The sequence below is a fragment of the Manis pentadactyla genome, chromosome 10 (genome assembly GCF_030020395.1).
Source record: "Manis pentadactyla isolate mManPen7 chromosome 10, mManPen7.hap1, whole genome shotgun sequence".
Lineage (NCBI taxonomy): Eukaryota > Metazoa > Chordata > Mammalia > Pholidota > Manidae > Manis > Manis pentadactyla.
In genome coordinates, this window is record NC_080028.1 from 15841284 (window position 1) to 15850133 (window position 8850).

The following is an 8850-nucleotide window of genomic DNA, read 5'->3' on the forward strand; positions in this document are numbered from 1 at the left end:
CAAGCAGGATAAATACAAAGAAATGCATGCATGCTTACAAACATCATAAACTGATGAACCAACTATAAAGAGAAAATCTTGGAAGCAGACAAAGAAAAATGGCACATTACCTAGAGGGAACTGTAATTCAACTGAGCACGAGCTATTCATCAATGGCCAGAAGACAGTGTAATAAAATCTTTGAAGTATTAACAAAAAACTACTACTGTCAACCAGATTTCTATATCCACCAAATATATACTTAATAATGAAGGCTAAATAAAGACATTTTCAGATGGAAGAAAACTAAGAAAATTCATTGCCAGGAGACTTGTACAACAAAACAAAACAAAACAATAAAGAAATTCAAACTGAAGGGAAATGACACCAAATGGAAATGTTGATCTTCAGAGAGGAATGAGTAATATCAGAAATAGTAAATATGTGAGTAAATGCAAAGGATTGTTCTTGTCCTTTTAATTTGTTTAGGACATACAATTGTTTAAAACAAAAATGATCTTTTTTTATAAAATAAAAAATGGGTTCCTAACAAATGTAGACATAATACAAGACAACTACTGCACAAAGGATAGGAGAGTGGTGTGAAATGCCACAATATTAATTCTAATTATACTGTTAAAAGTTAAGGATGTATAACTGTAATCCCTACAAAAATCACTTTTAAAAAAACTCAGATACAGATAAAAAGCAATACATAAAATGTTACTCTGAAGGCATTCAATTAAGCCAAAAGAAAGCAGGAAAAGGAGGAAGAGAGGGGAAAAAAATAAAAAGGCACAAACAGAAAACAACTAGTAATATTAGAGTACCAAATTCCATCAAATCAAAAATTAATTTAAATATTAGTGAACTAAATACTCCAATTAAAGGACAGAAATTTCTACAACAAATTTTAAATGCAAGGCCCAACCATATGTCGTCTATGAAAGATCAACTTAAATATGAAGACATAGACTGAAAATAAATGGACAGGAAAATATTCACCATGCATAACAGCAAGCATAAAGAGGTTGGAATGGCAATATTAATGTCAGATGACATTGTTTTCAAAACACAAAACATTATAGAGTCGAAAAGGAATATTTTATAATGCTGACATGCCCAGTTTTTTAGGATGACATGAAAATCGTCAGTGTTTATACACATCTCATAACAGAGTTTCAAACTACATGAAGGCAAAACTTGATAAAAATAAAGAGATACACAATTCCACAGTTGGAGATTTTAACACACGCTTTTCATAAATTGATACAACTGGACAAAAAATATGTAAAGCATAGAAGATGCAAGCAGCATTATTAACTGACTTAACATTATTGGCATTTATGGAACACAATACCAGCAACAGTAGAATGCATATGCTTTTCAACTGCACATGGTATGTTCAACAAGATAGCTCATACATGAGGCCATAGAACAAGTATCAATAAATGTAAAAAGACTGAAATAATGCAGGGTATGTTTTCTGACCACAGTGAAATAAAACTGGAAATCAAAAACAGTAAGCTATAGAGAAAAATCCCAAACACTTAGAAATTAACCAACACACTTTCAAATAAACCATGAGTTAAAAAACAAATCATGTGGCATGGGAAATGAGAAAATATTTGGAATCAAATGAAAAACAACATACCAAAATTTGAGAGCTGGGTCTCAGAAAAAGATTTATAGATTTCAAATACATTATAAAAAATGCTTATATTTATATTTCTTAGAAAAATAAACATGTTTTATATTATATTTTTTAAGTGTTTTAGTTTGTTGGATTACTGTAACCAAGTCCACAGACTGGTTTAAACAAAATAAATTTACTTTTTCCTGATTCTGGAAGACAGAAATCCAAGATTAAGGGGTCAGCAGGGTTGGGGGTCTCCTTGGTTTATAGGTGACCATTTTATCTCTGTGTTTTCACATGGTCTGTGCTCTGTATCCACCGTGTCCTAACTTCCTCTTCTTATAAGGGCACTAGTCCTAATGAATTAGGGCAGCCCTAATCAACTCATTAAACCTAAATTTCCTCCTTAAAGACCCTACCTCCAAATAGTCACATTCTAAGGTACTGGGGGTTAGGACTTCAACCTGTGAATTAAGGGGAGACACAATTTGGTCCATAAAAAAAGGTCTAAAAATTAATAACCTAATGTTCCAACTTAAGAAACTAAAAAATAAAAGAATAAACAAAGAATAGGTTGAACTTAGAAGAAAAGAAATAATAAGGATAAAAGAAATCCATGAAAAAACACCCAAATAACAGAGAAAATTTACAAAGCTAAAAGTTGAGTTTTTGACAATGTTAAAAAAACTGATAAATTTCTAGCAAGACAGATTGGGGAAAAAAAGAAAGACAACACCAAGTCCTAATATGAGAAATGCAGTAGAGATAAATACATTATGGATCTTACAGATAAAAAAATGATAATAATGGAATTTTATGAGCAACATTATTTCAACAAATATAACAACTTAAATGAAATCAAAAAACTTCTTTAAAAATACAACCGAACAAAACTGATACAAGAAGAAACAAAACATTTGCAGAGTCATAGACCTATTGAAGAAATTAAATTCCTATCAGAGAACTTCCAACACACAGAATGCTAGGTCCATGGTTTCAATGATGTATTACACCTAACATTTAAGAAAACAAAAAAAGCCATTAATCTTATACATACTTTTTCATAAAATTGAAGAAGAATCATAATTCTCAAGTTATCTCATAAAGCCAGCATCACACTAATGCAAAACTTGACAAACATATTACCAAAAAGAAAATTATAACCAACATTCCTCATGAACATAGATGCAAAATCCTTAACAAAACATCATCATATTATCAAACAGAACCAGCATAGGTATAGAAAAGGGATAACACATCATGTTCAAGTGGAAATTATCCTAATAATGCAAGATTTTAATATTCAAAAAGTAATCAAGGCAATTAAACATACTAAGAGTATAAAGGAAAAGATTGTATGATTTTTAATAGATACAGGCAAAGCATTTGACAAACTTTAACATCTTGATAAAAATTCTCAGGAAATTAGGGATAGAAGGGACTTTCCTCAGTCTCTTAAAGGGCATTTATAAGAGACTGATGGCTTAAATCATACTTAAATCACTAAGTGGCAAAGTATTAACCCTTGTCCTCTAATATTCAGAAAAGACAAGAATGTATCTCTCACCCTTTATATTGAACCATTATACTGGAGGTCCTGGCCATTGTGAAATGCAAGAAAAAAATTAAGTGCACCAAGTTCAGAAGGCAAGAAGTAAGACTGTCTATTTGCAGATGGTGATATTGTACATGCAGAAAATTGTCAGAAATCTACAAAATAACTCTTAAAACAAATAAATGAAGGGAGTAAAGTCACAGGATATGAGATTTTTATATAAAAACAAATGTATATTTATATACTAGCAGCAAACAATTATAAAAGGAAATTTAAAATAAAAACAATTACAATGGCCAGGAGTATTAAAAACCATAAAATACTTCAGTGTAAATTCAACAAAGGACATACAGGTCCCCTACCCTAAAAACTACAGAACACAACTGAAAGAAATTAAATGGGAGCTACAGTGTGCATTTTTAGGGAATGAAAAGCCCCAGTAGTGCTGCGATATCCCCAAGCTGATTCATAGAATAAATACAATCATATAATCATATAATAATCCCTGCAGGTGTTTTGTTCTGTTTTGTAAAAAATCAATGACCTCATTCTAAATTCATACCTAACTCAAGCTTGAAAAGGATAAAGTTAGAGGAAATGGTATGCACCTTTTTAAAAAAAAAGATCTGCCAGCTTCTTAAAGACTAAACATAACACCTGCAAAAACTGTGAAGTGTCTGAGATTTCACTGAACTTCAGTCTAATAACTGAGCCTTCCCCAGTTTGTTGGATGCTGGCAGGGGTCACGAGACTTGGTTAAGAGACAAAGGATATTTATTACTCACAGCTGTAGTAGTAGTCAGTGTCAGCCAGTGCCCGTTCTCCAAGCTCCAATTCCCATAGGGTGATGCGAAGAGGACCAAGTGACATCTACACACATAGAGGTTTGGATTATAGCAGAGGAACACTTTCGGGAGGACCTTAGAGAACCCAAATCTTTTATAAGGGACAATAAACCTGCATGACCTTTACCCTAGAGAAAGACATTTATTATACTAGACAGTAAACAAAGTTACTCTTTGCTCTGGAGAGAGGCACCATATCTTTCAAGACTGTTCACAATACAAATATCTTCAGCAAAATAGTCTGAATGAATGTGGTCAGTTACTATGCTCATCAGATAGACAGGAACGTGAGAGAGTGTGTTATCTCCCAACACCACCTAACGTATAGAATAGCCCCAGCAATTCTACTCCAAAGTATCTACCCAAGAGAAGCAAGAACCTATTTCTGCTAAAACACTTGTACAGGAATGTTCATAGCAGCCTCATTCATAATAGTAAAAAGCTAGAAATAGTTGACATGTCCATCAACAGCATGAATATATGAACTGTGGTATATGCATACAAAAGGATACTACTCAGTAATAAAATGGAATGAAGTACCAGTGCAAACTATAATATGGGTCAATCTCAAAAACATTGTATTGAGTAAAGAAATCTTACACAAAAGAATACAAAGTATGCAAATCATTTATAAAAATTCTAGAACAGGCAAAACTGATCTATGGTGGGAAAACATCAGACAAATGGTTGCCTCTTAAAGGGTGTGAGAGCAGGAAATGACTGGGAAGTCATGAGGGAATTTCCTAGGGTGATGGTAATGTTTTATATCTTGGTAGGGCACTAGATAATACATTCATCAAAACTCACTGAATGGTACACCTAAGATTTATGCATTTCACTGTATGGAATTTTTAACTCAAAAGGAAAATTCTTAAAAGAATCACAAGTATTAAACTCATTAATGGCATGCATCCAAAGGATTTAGGGGAGATTGTACTGTACTGAAGTCTGCAATTTACTATGAAATGTATTTCAAAAAATGGATTGGTAGATAGATACATCAATGGTAGAAACAAGTGTAGTAAGCTGTCAATTATAAAATCTAGTGGTATGTATTCTCTGTAAAATTATTTCAACTTTTCAGTATGTTTGAAATTTTCCTTAATAAAATATTGGGGGAGAAAACAGAAGATCAGTATGTGCCTAACCAAAAAAAACCAAAAAATAAACTCAAGTCTGGCTCCAAAATCACTGCACTATTACATGCTATTTCACGTGTCATTCCTTCTTTATGAATTAAATTAAGCTGAGCTACTCCTGTTCCCCCATCAACCCTACATTTTTTCACCTCTTTGCCTTTGGTGGTGGTGTTTCCACACCTGTAAAACTCATTCCAAGATTTCATGAACAAACCCTACAGACCTATGAGCAGAAAAGCTCTTCTCCTCCTTTCAGTGATTCTCTCTTTTACATTTTCCAGAAATCCCAGGGACCTTTGCAGTCTACAAGAGTGTCCATCTAATTTCCCACCAAGTGGGCAGAGAGAACAAAGGACTGATGAGTCTTCTGCCATTATATTGCTATTGAAAAAAGCCCTGTAGGCCTCCACCTGGCAGCTATGGAAGCTCACGGCAGGCACTGGGATTCCGTGGGGCAGGCTGCTCCTGCTCTGAAATGCTTAGGTTTACAAGAAAGAACTCTGAGCCTCAGCTTTTCAGGTTTATTTGAAGTCTAAACCCTTCTAGAAGAAATGAGTTAGGATGGCGTATGAGATCTGCCAGCTGTTGGACCCAGAACTGCTCTTTTCCCACTACGGTCAAACAGGTTTTCTTTTAAGTCTTCAAAACACAAAGAATCTGATTATACCCTTTTCCCCAAATTGTTGAGCTAGCTAGCTATCATCTATCTATCATCATTTCCCTTCTAAGTGAGTAATAATAATCATGATACTAGTGCTATTACTACTAATAAAAATTCTTGGTGACTCAAAAGTGATTTACTTTTCCCAGAGAAATGTTCCAAGTGATTTTCAAAGTCCCATCCCGACACAGCAGGAAGAATTGTGGGGAAGGGAAAAAGGGAGATGGGTAGGAGACACCACCTTCAATGATTCCAAAACTAATATTATGACACCTTTCACAATGAAAAATAATTTTTAAAACAGAAATTTTAGTTTCTCGGGGAGTATTCCACTACTTGTATGTATGAGTATTTTCAAATATATGTTGCTGTTATGATTCATAAAATACAAATTAATTAAAAGACATCGTTAATTCATGGTGACCTTTGTCATTTCCTATCTATCAACGAATGGGTATCAAATGTCCAGCAACTTCCATGTTTATGAATGGAGTTGGGGGTGGGTGATAATAAAGCAAATCTTAGGATATTAAGATAGTGTTTACACTCCAAACATTTGTGCCATTCATATAATGATTCCACTTATTTCATCTCATATCTTTATTCCCTTATTATTTTTTTTGAGCCTCTCCCATGTGCCAGGCCCTCTACGTAGGTGCTGCACATACAGTGATGAGAAATACGGACATTTTTCCTGATTTCAAGAAGTCCAAAGGCCAGCTGGGGCAGCATGATTAAGCTATCACAATATGAGGGGAAAGCAGCACTTGAGAGGAATGCAGGGTACCAACGAGGGGTTGTCAGAACAGCCTGACTCACCAGGGGAGGGTCCAGGGAAGCTTTGCAGAGAGGGCCATAGTTAAGTTCAGGCTTGGAGGATGTGCAGAACTAGCCAAGTAAGGAGAATAGGCAAGTATATTCTGGAGTAGACCAAGGGCAGGCTTGGGTAATGGCTAGAGGCAACAGGAGGGAGGGAAAACGGAAAGAGTTGAAAGAAGCTTTAGAAAGCTCGGGTCTGGTGTGCTAAGGATGAAGCTGGAGAAGAAGACAGTGGCCCAGTAATGAGGGGCTCAAGGAGCCATGCTAAGTATGAGATAACTGAGCTCCAATCTACACTAACAAATTTGCTCAAGGATGCAGAGCAAATTAGTCACAGAGCCAGTCTAGATTCCTGCCTTTCCGAGTTTTAAACTAAAACCTTCCCATTAATTTCTCTTAGACAGGGTGGCCACTTTTGTGGAATGAGTATGACATGCAGGGGACCTGAGCCCAGGCCTGTCGGTGAGTAAGTACAAACAGTAGGTGAGAATGCATTGGTCCTTATCACCCTCCTGGGACAGTCGGGGCTCATTAATCATACTGACAGCTCCCTGGATGCAGTCAGAAGAATTATTTTTTTCCTGAATGCTGCTATTTTCACCTGCCCGAGGCAAGACTTCATTTTATGACACCAGGACGGAGCCTTGTTGAAAATGATGAATGCCTTTTGGAAAAGAATAACATTTTGATAAAGGCGCTTCCAATCAGCCTCCAGGTTAGAATAAAGTGGTTTTCCTTGCATGTTTTCACAGTCATCTTACAAGAAAGCCAGCTTTATCTCTGGGCTCCAAATCAACTAATGTAGAGAGGCCTTTCATCATTAAAAATCAAATAAATAACTTGCCATAGTACCTGGCTTTTCATGAGTAATTACGGCTGGACCTGCCACTTACATTCCAACTTTTCTTCCAGAGCTTTGTGTGTATCTCATTATTCCAGTTTCTGACTCCCCAGCAGCTCCTGAAGGTCGTGTTTAGGTTTAAGCTTCAACCAGGATCCTTCCATTGCCCAGAAAACAGATGTTATAAGAGCTTTGGAGATTTGCTGCCTATTATATTTTATCTCTGCTTTTTTGGCATTAAGTTTTACCTTTTCCTCCTTTGTATAATTCTCCATTTTCCTGTTTGGAAAATGCTTCGGTGTGAAGGGGAAGTAGAGGAAGAAGAGGAGAAAGAACAAAGATATGGAGGGAGAGAGAAGGAATAAAAGCATTTTGGAAGCCTCCTAATGAGAAGAAAAAGCCTGCTTTGTGTTGCATATGGGCAAAGGTGCCCCTACCCCCACCCCGCCCCAGATCTGTGATCTTCCAGTTACTCCTTGGTAGCCTGAATTCCTCCTAGTGGGGGTTGAGAAAGAAGCCGGGCATGTCCCATGAGAGCCAGCACTGGCAGAGAGCAAGCCTCATCTCCGCTCAGACTTCAGGGCTCTTAACTCGGTTGCTAATTCCATTGGCCGTTACTGGAAATGCAGATTCCAAGGTGGGAGAGCGAAAATAGATGTCAGAAGCCAGGGTATGGGCTAGGGTTCTCCAAACCAGGGCCAAGTGGAGGGTCAAGACCAGGAAAGGAATTGACTTAGAAGCAGGGACTGCTAGCTTTGTTTGCTTACATGGGCACACCAGCAAAACATACTCACAAACTCGCAAGCATGCACACACACACACACACACAGGTATACCAATAGTGCCTAAAACACAGTAACTAGCTAATACATAGCATGATTAACTAAGGATTGGATTGAGCCTGCCTTTAACTGTATCCCCTTCTTTGCCACCCTTTTTTTTTTATAAACAATCTACTTACATTATAGAATATCACTACTGGTTACTATTAGCACACCTAGATGCTTTTTAAAAAATCTTTGAAAGCAAAAAGGGAAACAAAACCTTATAAATGCATATATTCTTTATCCCAATAATTCCACTGTATACTAAGAATTTATACTAAGGATGTAAGTGAGCATACCCAAAGTTTCACCTACCAGAGCACTGCTATAGACGAAAGGTCTGTGTCCTCCCAAAACTCGTATGTTGAAATGTAATCCCCAGGAATGGTATTTGTAGGTGGGGCCTTTGGGAGGTGGTTAGGTCATGAGGGCCGAACCCTCATAAGTGGGATTAATGCCCAAAGAGGTCTGAAAGAGCTTCCTTAACGCTGCCACCAACTGAGGACACAAGCAGATGTTGGCAATCCACACCCTGGAGGAAGGTCTCACCA

General features: G+C 36.6%; 1 long non-coding RNA gene across 1 annotated transcript in view; it reads right to left on the reverse strand.

Moving 5' to 3' along the window:
* LOC118915542 (uncharacterized) overlaps positions 1–8643 on the reverse strand; it is a 57196-nt gene extending 48553 nt beyond the window's left edge. The window contains exons 1-2 of the long non-coding RNA XR_008999512.1: positions 8615–8643; positions 3956–4040 (exon numbers count right to left, since the gene is read on the reverse strand). This is a non-coding gene — a long non-coding RNA (uncharacterized LOC118915542). The remainder of the gene's footprint in view (positions 1–3955; positions 4041–8614) is intronic.
* Between the last annotated feature and the right edge of the window lie 207 nt (positions 8644–8850).